The sequence below is a fragment of the Battus philenor genome, unplaced genomic scaffold, assembly GCF_028537555.1.
Source record: "Battus philenor isolate CCGP_79_NKW_IND1 unplaced genomic scaffold, ilBatPhil1.0.hap1 SCAF_16, whole genome shotgun sequence".
NCBI lineage: Eukaryota > Metazoa > Arthropoda > Insecta > Lepidoptera > Papilionidae > Battus > Battus philenor.
The window spans coordinates 1,771,736-1,790,496 of record NW_027181678.1 but is presented as its reverse complement, the minus strand read 5'-3'; the positions used below and the strand labels follow the sequence as shown (position 1 = coordinate 1,790,496).

The 18,761-nt window shown below is 32.1% G+C and overlaps 2 protein-coding genes across 2 annotated transcripts in view; one reads left to right on the top strand and one right to left on the bottom strand.

The window, feature by feature from the left end:
* Nucleotides 1–18,761, top strand: part of Ac76E (adenylate cyclase type 2 Ac76E) — a 180,826-nt gene that overhangs the window by 87,777 nt on the left and 74,288 nt on the right. The gene's annotated exons all lie outside the window — the stretch shown is intronic.
* Nucleotides 1–18,761, bottom strand: part of LOC137919366 (probable E3 ubiquitin-protein ligase sinah) — a 55,595-nt gene that overhangs the window by 25,930 nt on the left and 10,904 nt on the right. The window lies entirely within an intron of this gene.

Genomic DNA, 18,761 nt, shown 5'->3' with positions numbered 1-18,761 from the left:
ATTTTAAATGATACAATTTGTAAGTATTGATATGGAATAAAATCCATATTTCAAGTGTTACAATAAATCGAACCCCAATGTTAGTTAAATAAAAATATTACGAATATTAAAGCAATTCATAAAGATTAGGAACTCTATAGTATTTCAAGATATTGCCTCGACCTCTTTGAGGAAATGTTCTAAACCTCTTTGGTGTGATGTCATCTAAATAATGAAAAATTTAGTATAAATTTTGAATTTGGAATGATGTTGTTATAGCAAGGTAACATTTACATTTAAATTCGTTCTTTTTTGTACTTTGCTTCGAAATTCTAAATAACAAATTTAATGGTCTATTAAATAGCCTGTTAGCTAACATAATTTTCCTAATGTGTGGTCTAAAGTCATTTACCATATCAGACAAAAGATTATTAACATTTTTTTTACTAAATAGTGCAAAGTTGCTTCTTCACTTAATTAACCTTTGGTAATATCTACAAAATAACGACTTGTTACGTTTAATGAAACAATTGCATTATGTAATGCATTCCATTATTTTGCTTTGATTTTTTCTAAGAAACAGTTACAATGGTGTGTCGAAATCCTTTCACGTCTGAATGACGTCAATTCGTTAGGTCTAAGACAATCTGTGACAGGAATGCGTTTCCCAACACTGGTTTTAAATCTAATTGTTGCAATTAAACATTGTATACTTTGATTTATTGTAGCTTCAATTGTATTCTAGCTGTAGAGGTCTGGGACTTGCTATTGTAGGGCTCACTATGCATTAATTAACACGTTCACTGCGGGCCCAGTTTTGAAGAACTTTCAGCTGGTGCGGCTGAGGTCGAATCAGCCTCAAGCTGAACTTCCTGGTAGTGCGGTTGAGGCCTTTTCTGCCTCATGTTCATCAATATTTTTTTACAATATTGAGTCAATGCTTCGCAGACATACAGAAAGCTATATTTGTCTTTGTCATACCTCATACGGTTGAGTGTAAACAGCCGCTGCACTAGAGAGAAAACACGAGTTTTACGCGCCGCACCAGTGCAAAGTTTACCATGAGGCTGAATCGACCTCAAGCCGCAGTGAACGTGTTAATTAAGATTGCCACTGCTTACAAATAAGTTTTATAATATCACACTCTGGTCGTCAGTCGATCTGCCAAACGTGTCGATTATGATATATACCACAGATATCCTTGAGGGATTCTTATAAAAATTTGTTAAACAGATATAGTATGTTATCATTGAGGGATCGACGTTCTCTAATGGACACCACTACACTTAAAAATATTTGCGCTGGCCATGTTAACTATTCGAAACTGTAGTCTGAGGTAAATTTAGAACGCGTTCTAGATCTCTCTTCTTTTTATCAACTGCTAATACAAATATCGGTAAACGTGCACCCTTATACAGAATGTGTGACCTCCACAATTCGTATATTAGTGATATTGATATATCCTCGTGTTTCGCATATCTTTTAAAAGACAATTTCATTCGAAATTGTTGAACATACACAATACAATTTAAGCCTCATTGGAACGTGACGGCTTGCTGTGACTCGTAATTATTACTGTCTATTCTGCAGAATGCGTTGTATCTTTGATACCTGTTTGGTAATGTTTTTCTTCGTTTTGTTATTGTTAGACTCTGATTCATTAAATGTTCTTAGTGAGATAGTTATAAGATAACAATTGTAACTATTTTCATATATCTATGTTAGTACTTTCTCACTGTCTTTTGTTACTGTTTATCTCCAATAAAGTAAATAAATCCAATTGCCTGCATCCAATATCTTCCGAGGATTGCCTTTTATCGTATTATTGTAATGTAAATTTGCAAATAAAATAAAGTAAATAAAATAAAATAAACATGAATGAACGACATCGTAAATTTTATTTTATATTTGTGAATAATTATTGAGTAACATAAATACGAATTAATTGTCACAAAGGAGATATAGCCGAAGCTGTTTTTTAATTAAACTCGACTGCCAAACGCCGTTATTTCGGCCACAATTCCTTTGTGAGGAAAACGATGGTATTTATTTTAATTAATGCAGTAACTATCGATATTAATTGTTATTCGTCTGAGAGAAGTGTTAATTATGAAATCTAATTATGCAGGTAGCATTTGATTAGGTTATATATATATATATATATATATATATATATATATATATATATATTTATACATAAATGGCATTCGCTCTGCTGAAGACGGAGTAGCGGAGGGGTATATACACATACACACATATATACATATATATATATATATATATATATATATAGCGAAGTTTAGGAGCGCATTTCCTTCCTAATATAATATTATTTTGACTGTCTCTTTATTTTGGACTTGTATATACATGCAACTTTTTCGAAGTTGTTTGTTGAGCCCAAAGGGCTCTTTTGTTTTTTCACCAGATCCAGTTAGAAATCAGGAGATTCGTAGATAAAAGTGACTGTCATTGTCCAGCTGATAGAAAAATTTAGTGCGCAGGCTACATAGCGAACAGAACTGATGTTTTCTTGGGTCTTTTCTGGAGTAGAGATTAAGAACTGAGAAGGACGTATAATATTCTATCTATAAGGTGAATGGATGACCTTAAGGTCGAGAAAAATAGTTGACAACTTTCAAGTGGTTTTGAAATTTATAGATGATGCCTTCCAACGTTGATGGATGTTCTATTGCTAAAAAGATGATGGTGATGACTTGTTTGTCTTTGCAATTATGACAATACGTTTAATAGTGTATAACAATGTACAATTGTACGGTAATAGGTGACGAATTATTACTATAAAAAATACATATAAAAAGAGTCGAAAAAAAAATTAGAACGTAAAATTCGTGCGTTTTTTTTCTCGCAACGATTTATCTCACTATTATTCGATAATATAAAAACAACTAAATTTCACACCTCTTACTTCAATTATACTAATGTATATACGTTTTTTTTTGTTTCCGTAACAATAGAAATTCAATTTGTTTCTCGGACTGTGTTTTTTTTGTATATGACCTTTAACTGAATTTATTCGGACTGTACGCACATAATGGATTAGTATAAGGTCGTTTCTTATGTTTATATACATTGTTTACAATCTGTGGCCAAGTTCCTTGGTAACAGAGCTGTTTTTGAAAAATTTAATGGAATCAGGCGTTACCTCGCGGAAGTCCATCCTAAGTAAGAAAAGGACCAATATTTAGCCATTTCTACACATGCAGTGGTAGTCGTGCAATAAAGTGCACCGCCCGCCAGCCCGCTTATATCACGTTGTTTGCCGCATACGCCTTTATCACGACTACCACTGCATTTGCGGAAGTGGCTAAATATTGTTCCTTTTCTTACTTTGAAAAACTTACTAATTTTTAACTGTAGACATGTAATACACATTATTAATTTATTTATTAACTCTTTTTACAACAAGTGTAATTGTGAACTTTTTGTCACAACTTTATCCCTACGTTTACTACAATTATAATAAATTTAAAAGAAAATAGGAGTCGTTCATAGTATATTTACAAGGAACCCTGAAAAACTCAGATCAAGAATCAGATTTTTTAATTAAATTCCGCAAAGCATTATTGGACTACTATTAACAAAAATAAATTTGAGGAAAATGATTCGATAAACGAATATTTAAATGACAAGAAACCAATGATGTTCCTTGATAATTTCGATTTTATTTAGGCTATATCTGATAAAGTGTATATGTTTAAATCTGTTTTGTTAAACTATTAAAAAACGTTACAACTTGCGGTATTACATCTTGCGAAGCAAAGTAGAAAATAAAATAGAATAGATTAAAAAATATATAAGTAATAAGTTGACAATCAATAAGAGTTCTGTTAGAAGTTCCAATATTAAATTGGAAATTATTTACCAGACCTGTCGTATTTTAACTTAAAAAACCTATTTGCTTAACTTGCTTTCAACTATGTAAATATTTATTGCTTATAACTTTGTGTATATTTGACTTATATACACGAGGAAAACTTAATAAAAAACACACGAATTATTTTCTTAAACTTTAATAAATACAACTGCGTAACAAGTTCTAGTCGCAACAACAACAGTTATCTGTCAAAATTTACGAGACGTCGTTAGATTTTTTTTATAAAACTTGCTGCTAAAACTAAACATTGCCACACACATGTCATGAAAGGTTAATGAAGTAAAGAAATTACTTTCGCCACCAGGCTATATTTTTATGCAATAAAATATACAAAATGAGACTGGAATTTCAATCAGATCAACTAGCCGTACAGCTGACGGTTCCTCAGTAAATGCCGGCTGAAGGAAAAAATAATTTTCGGCCAACAATACCTTCATTAAAGCACTAATTAAATGGAGAAATTTTTGCAGAAAATTTATCTCTTACAGTTCATTATCCAACACATCTGCTGAATAATCGCATGATATTAAACAGAAAAAAAAATGTGTTCAATGTGGACCCTAGTTAGTTATGTCTGTTCTGAAACATTCTATATTTAAATCTATTTATAATTCTTTTTTTAGCAATGACTTCTTCAAATGTTACGTAATAAACACACTAATCGATACAAGTTAATATGTCAAGGTTTATTTGAATATTAAATACAATATCACTATAATATAATAAGTTATTTCTTTTGTTGCTCGCGAGAGTTTATTGCGTGGTTTATTTATCTGTTATTTATGTTTATTTACTATAACACTGGCTGACCCTTCTTTGTTATAAATATATTATTATATACATATGCAATTCGAACCATTATGAATTTAATTTTTTTTAAATTGTGTTCTTTTTTCAAAGGTCTAAATAAATATTGAAGACGGTAACTGGCAACTTACAATTGTCCATATAAAATATAAGGATTGCTTAAGCCATTCAAGCTAAACGTTAATAAACTCATTGCAATAAACATCCGTGTCAGGTCCATGCCCTTAAAGTATATAGAATTGCAAAATGTTTCACAAGTAATTTTGTAACAAACACGAACGATAATCAGTTTCGTAGTTGTTTTACGACACTGCCTTTATCCAGTAAAAATTAAGCCCGCGTACCAATATAAGCTATAATATAGATAAGATATGCAAGCGATAATCGTAGAACAAATATGGTATCAACATTATGGTATAAAAATTTATTTTACATATTCAACCTGTCTTCATCATGTCAACCGATAAATGTCACCTGCAAGGCCTAGGCTTCCCACAAAGATCGCCATGTTGACCGGTCTTGGGCAGAACATCCAGCGAATTCCCGTGACCTTGATTACGTCATCAGTTCACTTTGTGGAGGCTTACCCACGCAGCGTCTACCAACTCGTACTCATTAATTGGGAACCTTTCAACCCTAACGGCTGGCAAATCTCAAGTGTTGCCTTTGATTTATCACGCACGAAGTGTTATTGATCTGGCCACATTGCAGAAAAGAACAAAAACGTTCTTTAATCGAATAGGCTGTTATGAGCGCTTTCGAATATTCGGTCAACATAAAATATCTTTTTTAGCCTAACAAGAAGTTACTAATAGATCAGATGGCAGTTCCGCTAAGAGCTTGCGTGAAATTCAACAGTTGCACTCTTCAAATATATTTTTTTTCCATGACAATAATTAGCTTCATGATTGAGCCCCACGCAACGTCTACCAACTCGTTGTTGCCAATAGAACCTTTCAGCCCCGACGACTGGCAACTATCAGGTATTCCATTTCATTTATCATACGCAATGATATGTTATGGTACGTAGAGAGCGCTACTGGCTATCCTCTGGAAACTTTTAACTGACAAACCTTTATAATCGATGGGCAAAGTGTCAAATAAATGAGATTGTGTCTCGGGAATTGAACTCGCGATCGTCGCAATTCTCAGTCTTCTACCGCTGAGCTATTGCTCTAGACTCGTGTAGCATTCTAGTAATTACAATTGCTTTAAGTTGTCTGCAATCAATAGAAATTCTATTTTTTACATCATCCTGTATATTTATATAAGTTATTACAAACTTATTATTGAGATAGTAATTCATGAATCGCCTTCAAAACGATATTTATTTATTTAAGTTATGGAAACGTTCAAATTTAAATTTTTATTTTATATATTTTTTAATCTTTCTCCTAGTGTCATACTTCCCTTTTACTTACGATCGTGACACTTTTTTTTGGGAATTTGACTCATAATATGTTACGCCATTTGTGCAGGTAAGCGGTACATGATTCATTTTAATTAACTATAAATAATTAAGTGATAAATTAAGTCATTATTACTTATTTTCACAGCAAAGGATTTTTAGTAAACATCTAAGTATAGAGAATGTTAAATGTAAGGTCAAACTTTAGTGAGAAGCAAGCTACATGACAAGTTTATACTTAGACTTTTTTTTTATTTTATGAGGCCTCCGCTATTGGGACCTCTCCTTCCACCCTTATTTTGTTGGGAACAGGGTTTTTTATTTCTTAACAATTTTTTCACATGATTTTTTTATTTTCGTCCTCGTCTTCCACATACTTACGCTGTTAGCCGGCTTAGGCTATGTGCAGCTTCATCGATATAGCCACGTATATAAACACGTATATACACATATATATAAACACGTTGGGCTATTGTATCTCAGTTACATCGAAGTTCGTGCGAAGAGGGACTATACCCATGTAGGTGTATAGTGAATACTGAAGTGTTGTGTAGGTTTTGAGGAGCAATGACTAATCGTTTATGGCGCCAGTGTCGCATATTCAGCGCATCGGAGGCTCGATGTATGGCAGTGTCCTATCGCTGAATTGTATTTACTTCAGGAAAAATATAATGCAGTGTTGCTATTGTCATAAGCTATCACGTTATTGCAATATGGACTAGAAGTCCATCGTCAGTAAAAAAGATAATTATTTTGGTTGTGACTGTGTCTCGTCGAAAGGTGAAAGTGGCAGCTATAATTTTAAGTATTTATAACGTACAACTGTGCAATGGTAACCCAGGGTGTTCGATTCCCGGGATACAATTATATATAATTCACACTTTGTGCATTAACTGTATAGGATTGCCACTCAGAAATAAGTTATATAGGATAGACAGCAGCGTTCTTTTCGTAATATAATACCACACTATATATCACCTCATATATATCTTTGGCGAAGGCCTGTACCTTACAGTGGGCGTCTATAGGCTGAAAAAACAATAACTTACAACTATACTGTAACTTTAATAAACGAAGGTTTATTCAGTCTTTAAGACGTCACGTTTATCTACAAGAAACTGGTTAACCCTCCTGGTTTTTACGTCGTTGCGCACAGAACTGAATTTTTAATGATTACTCATTAGTTTTGTGAAATTTTTTATGAAATCTTGAGATTGTTATATTATTGGAATAAGAAAATTATCTGTTAAACTGATATAAGAGTTTTGGTAGTTTCTTCCGAAAAATTATTTACAATGTCGTAGTTAAAAATCATAAAAATTCTAAATTTAAATTTCTTTTTATTGACGTCAAGTTTAACATTTATACAGATAATAAATCGAAAAATCAAAAAAAATGTGCTTGTAGCTAAAGTCTGAGGAAGCATTTTTCCACACATTCCAGTATGGCTTCTTTACGAAAAGAGAATATAAGATAATGTGAAGGATGAAAGATGATAGAGAAATAGAAATTGAGAAAGATGAGAGTGTCAATAAAAATATGCCTAAAAACTATTATGATTTATAAGTCCCTGATATGCTGAGACAGGGATGAAAAAGAGGCCTCCAAAATCGGTGGCCATATAAAAAAACTTAAAGCCTAATCTTTTAAACCTTTTCAGCAATGTGATATCTCACTCTCTCGATATCGCACTCTGTGTTTGGCACTAATCGGTGTAACATAACTCCTGAACATGCCCTGTGGAGGGCTGAAACACGTGTTGAGTGATTTAACGGTGGCAGTTGTGTAATTCGCTTTGTTTGCCGCATGCGCATTTATCAGAGGGCTGGCTGGTGGTGCACTTTGTTGCACGACTACCACTGCATATGCGGAAGTGGATAAATATTGGTCCTTCTATTACAATGTGATTTGGTCTAAATTTAAATCCTAAGTCAAAATGGACGTCTGGATCTCTCTAACAGTAACTTTTTTTACCATAAGATAATATTATTTATAATCCTAAAGTATCTAATGTAAAAACATACACTTTTCAAAAATAAATGACATAACAAATAGTACCATTAAGTTACGTGTCATTGGTAGTTATTTATTCAAGTCTCACTGCAGTATTAATTTTCTACAATTGTCACAGTCAATATAAAAAAGCTATATTTAAGATATATAATAATGTCTACATATACGATAAATTCTAGATGAGAGCCTTGTGGTACACATGATGTAGCCTTCATACTCCTAATCATATAACTTGGATAACTTCAGTGACATTAAGTTTAATAAAAAAATTTACTTAAGTACACAATAAGTAAAATCTGAATTTTCTTATAGCTCGAGTAGTTGCAATGAAATACATAGTTAACGACAACGATATAATTCACAAAATTATTGTGATACTAGATAGCACCAAACCGGATCACATTCAAAATAAGCGAGTGTTAAATAGATTATATAATACAATATAAATTATATATTGAAAATCAAATTCACTAAGCTATGCTAACTTTTAATATAAATATAATAATGATATAGAGAAATAAAGATCACACACCAGTTACATGACTACCTTATTACCGATTTGTGTTCTGATTTTCACGCAATCAGAGCGTGATGGAAAACCTGGTATATACGCGTAACTACATGATTACACTGTATGCTGCATTTCAGTGATAAATTTTCACTCATCTTGTGTTAAATTTAACTGTAAATCTTTAAGAAATTGTATGCATTTTAAACAAATATATCAGATATTTTGGCATTAGATTTAACGTTTCATATGTATATTCATATAATTGTTGTATTATTATCCACACTATATATATATATATATATATATATATATATATATATATATATATATATATATATATATATATATATATATATATATCGAATTACAAGACGCACACGTGACATTTAAGAACAGATGGCTTGACATTTATCTAACTTTCTTGTTCAGTACAATTGCGATCATAATTTTTTTAGATTTTTAGGCGTAATAAACAGTTTTATTTCTTTTTTATCTATTAGTTTTTCTAAATAATTGTAATATGCACAGAATGTATTCGCAAAATTACGTAAAACGTAACCAAAAACACATGACTTTAAATCACGGTTAATAACAAAGTTATTACTGTTCTATATATAGCAGGAATGATAATTATTTATTAATTATAATCAATTAAAAGTAAATATACGGTCGTATTTTAAGAACTTAAATTACACTGAAATAATTGTTTGGTAATGTAAACTTAATGGTTTATGTGACAAGAGAATCTGATATGTTATAAATTAACTTTATAAAAGTACGGAGAATAATACTATACGATACTCTACCAATGCTTTTAATACTAATTTATCTTGGTTTGATGGAAGTGTAATATCCTTTACTTTCACGTTTATAATAATTATAATGAATTCTAAATAAGAGACGTCCATTGTGAATTTACAGAGCACTGAAAAAAACTGGCTGTGTCATAATTTCGATTGTAAAAATTCTCTAAATCATTTGTAATAAACGAAATCGTTTTTCTTTAATAAAATTCCGTAAAATATTTTGTTGGACTACCATTTGTAAAATTCAAAACGTATATTTAAAACTAGCTGATCCCGCAAACGTTATTTTGCAAAAAAAATGTTTTTAATTAACAAATAAAAAATTAGGGTTGATCGTAGAGGGGAGAAGGTAACAAGTTGACGAACAAAAAAGGTTTTGTTAAAAGTTCCAGTTTTGAATAAATGAGTTTTATCTTTATCTTTTTATCTGTAGGGAAATCCCTGCACATATCATTTACCGAAGGTTAGACCTAGCCGCGCTACCTGAGATTCTCTTATTGGATACTCAGGCCGTCGCTCCTTGCCATCATTGAGGTAGTAGTCAAAGAGGTTCGGGGTAGAATCGGCAGTATAGTACATCCCAGTGTAACTACAGTGCCTGCTGCGACATATAGATATAGATATAGATAGAGTAGACTGACTTTTTAAACGGTTTTATTTAGTTCGACCCGTACGGAATTAGTTTATTTGGGTCAAAATTAGAAATTTAAATTCTAGCACCTTCCCGTTGTCAGATTGATCAGAAATTTGTTACACACATTTAATTTAGATGACAATACAATATAATAAAATCAATAACATTATAAATCTAAGATGGCCGCCAATACAAAATGGCGGATTACATATTTTTCCTTAACCCCCTCAATATAGGTATCAAATGAAAGGGCTACACTAGTAAAACACGATGATTATGTCAAAATTTAAAATTCAAGATGGACGCCGTTCCAATACAGCGGACTAGGTACATATTTTTTCACAACTACCACAATATGGGTATCAAATAAAACCGTTTAAAAACCGTTTAACTTAAAAGTTTTTTAATTTTTTTTATTAATCGCCCATTTGAAGTGGCAATGGGTGGCGCACATCGCCCTACAAAAAATCAAACATAAAGCTATCATTATCATTGTTTTGTTAAAATATACATTACGATACTATAAATACGAAAAAAAAATGTCAAAATAAAAATTGAACGACATTTCAAAACGGTAAAGGCTAACAGCTTTTAAATTATTCCGGATATTACAGTGCTTTATCATTGACTTGTTATTGGACAGAAAACATTTAATTGTAATATCTTCACGACTTTAGCACAATTTGGATGTATGGCATTTAAAGATTTACTAACCTAAGTAAAATTGTAAGTACACTCAAACCGAATGAAGTTAACAATAAAATTATAAATGTTGGATCTTGTATCTGAGTACAAAGCGTTTATTTAGACAACAGTCTTCGCCAAAAACTGGTTACTGTTTACATGTTAACTGAAAGTAAGTTAATTTCTAACCAAGTTATTGTCTTTAAGTAACGAAACATATTTTCTATTTGTGGATCACAAGAAAATTCGCGTATTTGTTACAATTCCTATTTATTTCGTAAGGTTTTGAGAAATTTTCGTCAAATTTTTTGTTTCCTGTAGCCAAAACTAATTTTACTATTCGTTTATTTTAGATTTTTATTCTTCTAAAAAGCAGTGCCCTCTATGCACCATAATACTACACTGCGATTACCAACCTCCCTGCCAAGCGTGGCGATTATAGTATATTCCCCTATAGATATCTCTAGGAGAGAGACATTAGCTTTACAGTGGGAATATAGATTCCCACTGTTAAGCTAGTCGACGGTCCAAAACCACAGCGCAAAAACATGTTAGTGTCAAACTTTTAAATGGTATAACTCAGTGTTTCCCAAAGTGGTCTATATCGACCCCTAGGGGTCTATGACAACCTGCAAGGGGTCTATGTCAGCGAAAAAAAAATTGGGGGTCCATGAAATGAAAATGGGGGTCCACGATAGTGGATTTCAACACATACACTGATAGTACCTATTTACTTACATCATACTATCTTAAAATAACAAAACATTTACATTTTATAAAAGTACCTATGAAGTAAAAAAAAAATTATATATGTTTATAAAATTGTGTAAGATGAAGGATGTTGGTATTCGCTTTGTGGTTCACTACAGTTAGAAATTTACAGGAAATCAATATCAGGTAAGTAGGGGGTCTTCCCAACATGAAAACATGGCAAGGGGTTTACGACACAAAAAAGTTTGGGGAACTCTGGTATAACTGATGGAATTTTTAAGCAATTAATAATTATTAGATATAATATCAAGTTAAAATTTATAAAATATAAGACGTTAGATTCAGATAACATAAATCATGACAGATAATAAAATTTTCTACGAAATCTTAAATGACGATGAGCTAGTTGCTCATTGTATGCAAACGTGAACTTGTGTAAGATTAAGACAGGAAATCATATTTGATACAGTCTTTCGTTATATAAGGTATATACTGCGAATAAAAACGGAATTCTGTCAAAGCGATCGGTTCTAAAAACGAAATTACATTAATAATTGTTCATTAAATTCAATTAAATATACTGTATATGTTTCTTATTTCTATTTTATCTTATTTAAATTTATCTGTATCATAGAGCCATAAAAGTGCATGGTTTTACTTTGGTACCGGAATATATTTATTTATTTCGTAATAACATAGTATTGTATAATACTAATTATTTGGTAAATAAAATAATTGCCGTAAAAATAGACTTAATGTCGAAAGACACGAATCAAGATCATTTAATAAGATGTCCACTGTTGGACATAGGCCTCGCGCTCTTTGGGCAAAAATAATCGATACTTCCTTAGGATCCCCTCATTCCTGTTTAACACGTAGATAAATACCAAGCATAGCCCTCTCCATACATCGTTATCCAAGAACTGACAATTTTATATATTTGATTGACTTGAAAATATTAGGGGGACTAGAAAGTTATATATTTGTAAGTTAAATTCACACGACTACATTTTCAACAAGTTTTTATTTCTAATCAACAATATATTCACCTTCGTTATCAACAACTTTTTGCAATCTAGTATACAAATTTTCAATGCCGGAGCGATAATAATCAATTGGTTTTTCTGTAAAATATGTCGACAGAAACGACATTGCTTTCGGATCCCCCTAATATATATTTATGTGTATGTAGTTATATATATTTACACCATAAACTGCCCTCTCCTTCATATCTCTCATATCCATCTGAAGGTTGTCTGGTAGAGATCACCTCGATCGATAAGACCGCGTCTTGTACCTCTAAATATAAATGAAATCGATTTTTCATTCTATTTAAAATCTAGGAACTTTTTTGGCATCTCTCAATTGCTTATTTATTGCAATTATTCTTCACTTCAGCTTCTTTCTACTACTGCTTTCCTGTCCCACTAATATGTCTCCACGTTTCTGAATTTTAATCATAACTCTGTGTAAATATATCTCTATATATTTATACATCATATAAATATATAATTATAACAATATAATAAATAGCAACTGTATTAAACGACGCTAGATCCTAGATACTACGACTGAAATGTACTGTAATGACTGTAATGCAGCCGTTTTATGTTATGGTTTAGGAGGATCTGTTATGTATATAATAAATAAGTAGTTTTTACTATTTTACAGATCGTTAGATAAACACTTTGCGTTCATTAATAAAAGATTTATTTGTTGATTAAAAATAGAAATAATTAACTCTATAATTATTTTGTATATAGTTAGAAATGGTGAATTGAATTCTATGTCGTAAGATTTAAGATTTGAATTAAAATAACAGAAAAAAATATTTTAATTACTTACTGAACCTCCAAATATGAGCAATTTAGATTCACGTCTTAGATTCTGGTACTCTCTGCCGTTACAATAACAATCGTCATTTGTTTTGATATTGTAGTACAAAGCACACTTCTTCATATTTATATTTATTAGAACTAAATCGTATTAAATGTTAATATTTCACTTTGACTTTCACATTTATATCTAAAAATATTTTTGTTTTGAATTTAAAAATATTAACACGGCTGACTTGTTGACGATATCTCCATCGACTAGTTGAATTGTTGATTCGGTAAAAGAAAAAGCATCTAGCAACGCCATTCATAAAAAGTGTAAATCGACTGAGTCCATTGTGCTAGCGTAACAAGTGTTTCATTTCTGCTATTGCCCAAGTTTACTTTGCGACTGAACCGTTGATTTCCCACATGTAGCCGGCGTTATTTTACAAATGTTTGTTTACATTACGGAATCGTTCGTACGGTTACCGGACGTTGGCTTCTGCTTCCGTAAAACGATTGTCATGTTTACAATATCTAACGTAATATCATCTTATGTTTCCGTTTTTGTATCCATCTTTTGCTCTGCTACCTTTCTAAGTTACTTACTTCCTTTAAGTAAACATAACTTAAGATGACTTTAGACTATCCTAATCTTTTTCCATTCAATAACCAAACGTTATCGTTGGAAACGAGATCAGGTCATATATCACAGAATATGCCAACCTTTGAGCGTACTAAAAGGGTTGCTTAAGTTTTCTTTCTCTATTTATTTTCCCAACACTCATGCTTTCTGAAGTATAAGTCCACCAAACCGAGGATCAACTTCCTCGCGTGCCCTTGTATCGGAATGATAGTTTGGTAGAGTCGGCAAGTAACAGGCAAAGCTCAGGTCCTCCTGTAGGAGGCTTTGAGTCTACTCACTCCATGCAGCATTTACCGAAGTAATCTAAAAGCTGATCGATCTCCAATCTAGTGATATAGTAGTATGTCTAGCTTCGCTACTTTAAAAGGGGTCATATGCTAGGCGCACTCTGCGCTCTGCCAAACGCGGAATCTGTAAATGCCATATGACTAGCAGGGACAGTCGAGTCCAAAAGCAATCCTTATCCTATGTAAGGTCAAGAAAATCGAGTGTGCCTTGCAGTACACCTATGTCTAACATTATATTAAGAAAAGGATCAATATATAGCCACTTCCGCTCATGCAGTAGCAGTCGTGCAACTCTAGTGACTCTGTGTTTGGCACTAATCGGTGTAACATAACTCCTGAAGATGCCCCGTGTAGGGGTGAAACGCGTGTTAAGTGATTTGACGGTGGCAGTAGTGTAATTCACATTGTTTGCTGCATACGCATTTATCAGCGGGCTGGCGTGCGGTGCACTTTGTTGCACGACTACCACTGCATGTGCGGAAGTGGATAAATATTGGTCCGTTTCATACTTAGGATTGACTTCTGCAAGGTAACGCCTGATTCCATTAAATATTTAACATTATATTTACGTAAATTATTCATTTTAATTTAATACTATTTATTGTACACACTAGAAAATACATAAATAGTATAATAATATTATAATAAATAAAAAATTACAATAGGCGGACTTATCACATGAGGCAATTTCTTCCAGACAATCTTAATATGGAAACAGTAGTATAAATAATGGATAGTTTACGTGTACAAAACTGATTTATATAAATACATACATACATAAAGGTACATACATATGTAAATAGCATATATAATAAGATATAATACATTGGTTTTATTTTTGTAATACAATGATGTGAATGCTTTTAGCTATTATTAGTTTTGTAATAAAATAACTTTAAACACTCTTTTATACTTATATATATTTTTGGGGGCCTCTCGTACCCCTCATTAGTTGGGATCAGGGTCTCTGTTTACAATTAAGTTTTTCAGATTTTTCATCTTTATTCTTGACTCACTGTCATTCTTTTCAACTTCTTTTATTCTTACCTTATTTCTATCAATATCTTTCATTTTGATCTTTCATTCCTTCTTGCTTTCATCGCCTTCCTTCTATCATCTTATTACTCTTAGGTTGCTAGGTACATTTTTTTATTCTTTATTTTATTATTGACATATTCTATTTTTTTTAACAGTTTTCTTTGAGTTATACTTTCTTAATATATACTTGTATTAGATATTACTGAGTCGGGAAAATATTTTTACTGTGATTATAGCTTTTAAATTACAATGGGTTACCTAAATAGCTAGAAGGCTAAAAGTGAAGGGAATGCCACACGGCCTTCATTACATAGTTCTAACAATTGTCGTCCTCTTAGTTGACGATCGTGTATTTACAACGTGGGTATTTTTACATTGAGGTTTTTTTGCATAAATTTTCTTATGTATGATCATTTTCATACATGTATCGGCATTTACTACGCGTATATATTAATGTTCCATGAGATATCTTCGTTCTTACAGTTCATACACGCCCACTGAAAAAGAATTAAATTTATTTCGGATAGAAGATATCCTATAATTCCCTTATAAACCAATTTTTATTGTTAATTTTAATATACCAAACGATGCGAATTATAGAGATAGATTCTGTTTTAATTACAATACGAATTAAAATCGAAAGAGAGCGAAATATAGCTTGTAATTCATGCTATGTAGACATATAACAAACATATAAAAAATATAATCTTGTTTGTCTGTTATATATACGACAAAACGGGTCGAAAACTTGTTTATCATGCGTAAGTAATTGTTGTAAATCTAATTCGAGTTTTTACGTAAAAAAAACAAAGTCGTACCTAATTACTGTTTCCAATCGACTCGTTCTTTTGATTTACGGCTAGAAAATCTCTCGTTAAATTCTTACAATGTTTACTTTGTTGTTTTTGATTCATTCTTTATAAATAGTAATCTACTTTTGATAAAAAAAAACTAGAATTTGTGTCTTGAAATATAAGAAATTCTTAGAAGAACAGACGAGTTGTTTTTGTAATAATTTGCGTTTACTAATGATCTGTTGATGACATTCCGACCAGCTATGCTCTACGGCTCGGAATGCTGGACTGTAAGTCAAAGACACGAGCAAACACTTCATGTCAATAAGATGAAGATGCTTAGATGGTCGGGTGGCGTCACTAGAATGGACAGAATACGGAACAAATATATCAGAGGTTCGTTTAAGGTAGCTCCGATTCTCAGCAAATTACAGGAAAATAGATTGCGATGGTATGGCCACATTCAACGAAAACCAGATGACCACGTGGTAAAAACTGCTTTAAGCCTCCCAGAATTCCCAAGAAGGAGAGGGCGTCCAAAAGCTACGTGGTGGTCTAATATCGGAAAGGAACTGGAAACTCTTCAACTTGATGCAGAGACAACCCAAGATAAAGTGGCCTGGCGCAAATTGATAAGGAGACCCGACCCCAAATAGGGAAAAGGGAAGGAAGAAGAAGAAGAATGATGAAAGATGGGCTTTATAACAAGTGTAAAGGTTACAGAGCAATGTAGAGGGTTATGCTCGGAGTTTTGCTGTGAAATCGAGCTGGAAATGCGATCCGCAGAAGAATCAAGATCACCGACGTAGCTCGAAGAATTACGCGTCTAAAGTGACAGTTGGCAGGACACAAAGCTGCTGCCACCGGTGGGCTTTGGGACTAAGAGATTCCCAGTTCATGATGGACCTGGACCGTTGTTGTGTCGATCTTTGGGTGAAGCCTTGAAGCCTACCTTGTAGTGGGCATCTATCTACTAAGAAGGTCGGTTAGTTAGCAAGAAGGTTTGTTGCAGATTCTTCTCAGATTAAATCGCATTACAAAGCCTTGTAATTTTTCTTATAAGTTGTATTTAAAGAATTTATTACACAAAAATTAACTATTTTTAAAACCGTACGAATGGATACTCTTTGACAGTATTTTACAACCTCTTTTAAATCATGTTCCACCTTAGCCTTTCTATAGTTTTTACGCCCGCCTAACATATAAAATGATTAATGCGAAAAGGTTAAACTCGTGTCCACTTTTGAATTGCCTCCCTGTGGCGCGTGGACCCATCGATGGGAAATACTGTTCTTTAAACTAAACCTTGTTTTTTAAGTTTTTTTTAAAGTATAAATGTTACTATAACTTTATCATTTTATATGCTAATGTACATCTGTATTCCTTCAAATAATCTGGTTTTCTTTTCAGTAGTTTGCCTTGAATTTAATTAATTATGGTTAATGCCTATTTCTTAAGTTATAATTACGCTTTTGTAATATTTATATGAGAATTAATTGATTTAAAGTTAACCTTTTATTGTATTAACATGTATTTATGTAAAGTTACTGTAATTTGTTTGCGATAGTAGATATATCATGCATAATATTTTAATTATTTTATTTTGATTTCTCTGTAGAGAGTTCGGATCAATAGAAATGGTTGAAACACATTTTGCAATATACGTTGAGTTGTGTTTAATTTGACATAGTATATCTATTTTATTCTAGACTCAACTGTTTTCAACTTCTTTTGGCCTTTTTCATGATGTAATTAACCTTTGAGTCCATTTGATTAAAACTAAAAGTTATTGTTAATTCATGAAAGACAATATCTTTAATGAATCGTCTTTGGAGAAGGTATTCAGGCTTTTCAGTAATATACTATATTTACATTACAGTGAGGTATGAAGATTTAAGATAAAAATTACAATGTAAATATAATAAACCTACATAATTAAATTCAGATGCTGCTATAAATTATTCAGCTTAAACCAGATCAAGCTAGATAAAGTAGACAATTGATCATAAACTAATGTATTCTGATGATAAACATTAAAGAAATTGTTATCTCTGATAAGAAATGTTCTGTGAAATTTTATCGTGGGAAACTGACGCATATTCTACAGACGTGGCAATATAAATGTGAAGTCTAGGATAATAAATTTCTTCTAAGACATATGGAGTTCGCAATTTGTCTTCCTAATTGTTGATTGGAGCGTAATTGTATTAATTCAACAAATTATTTTAGACTTTAAAAGGTCTAATTCAAAACGTTAAGTTTATAGATGCCATATTTAATTTAAGTTATAGATACACTTGTATAACTTAGAGGTCAAGCAGTTACGAGGTACACCAACTTGACCAAGTTGAAGAATCTATATTTACTATCTCATGAGAGTAGAAAAACTCGTGGTAGGCGATCATAGTAACAATTTGTTATAGCCCGTTTAAACAATTTTTTTGACACTATTTATTTATGATTTATTTACAGAAAAATAGATACTATTTTCCTGTACTATCTTTGACTAAGAATAGATTTAAAGAATTGCTGTTAACGTGATTAAATATAAGTAGTAAGAAATAAATGTAGGTTATAAAAAAGATATAAAACCTCCGCGATGGACTAATGGACGAGATTCCCGAGACGAAGATCGACACGTAGCGCGGAAACTATTTGAACGAATATAGAATGGGACCCCGCCGCCGGCAGCGCGGCAGACGGATGGTATTTCGGGAGCGACTCCCGGTGT